Source organism: Plasmopara halstedii (assembly GCF_900000015.1).
Source record: "Plasmopara halstedii genome assembly, contig: Scaffold_650, whole genome shotgun sequence".
Taxonomy (NCBI): domain Eukaryota; phylum Oomycota; class Peronosporomycetes; order Peronosporales; family Peronosporaceae; genus Plasmopara; species Plasmopara halstedii.
The window spans coordinates 232,278-232,749 of NW_020187567.1; positions in this window are offsets into that span (position 1 = coordinate 232,278).

The following is a 472-nucleotide window of genomic DNA, read 5'->3' on the forward strand; positions in this document are numbered from 1 at the left end:
TCAACATGCCAGTCCTAGGATGAGGTCATACCTTGCATCCAAGTCTACGCCTAGACAGCGTTCCACGTTATCAAAGTCAAGGAACTTGACTTCGAAGGTCACAGGGACCTTCGGGGCCGTGACACGTGAACCGGTCGCTAGGCGAACGGTGAAGGTGTCACCCAACCGCGCTTTCAGCGCATCACACAGCTGAATTCCTTCCATCGTGGAGCGTCGAGCATAACTGTCCGACGCCCCGGCATCGATGAGGATCTTCAATGGCTTCTCAAAGGCCTTTACGGTCGCCTCCACGACCAGCAAGCCCGGCTTGCATACACATTCCGTGTTTGAGAGCACGGAGCTCTTCGGGGCTGGACCCTGTTGACCTATGCCTCAGTTCTGTTCGAGTAGGTCGCCCCGTGCCTACTGGGTGGCGTCGTTTCCCCGCGACGAGCCAGACTGGTAGGCGTTGGGGCGATGGTTCGAAGAACCT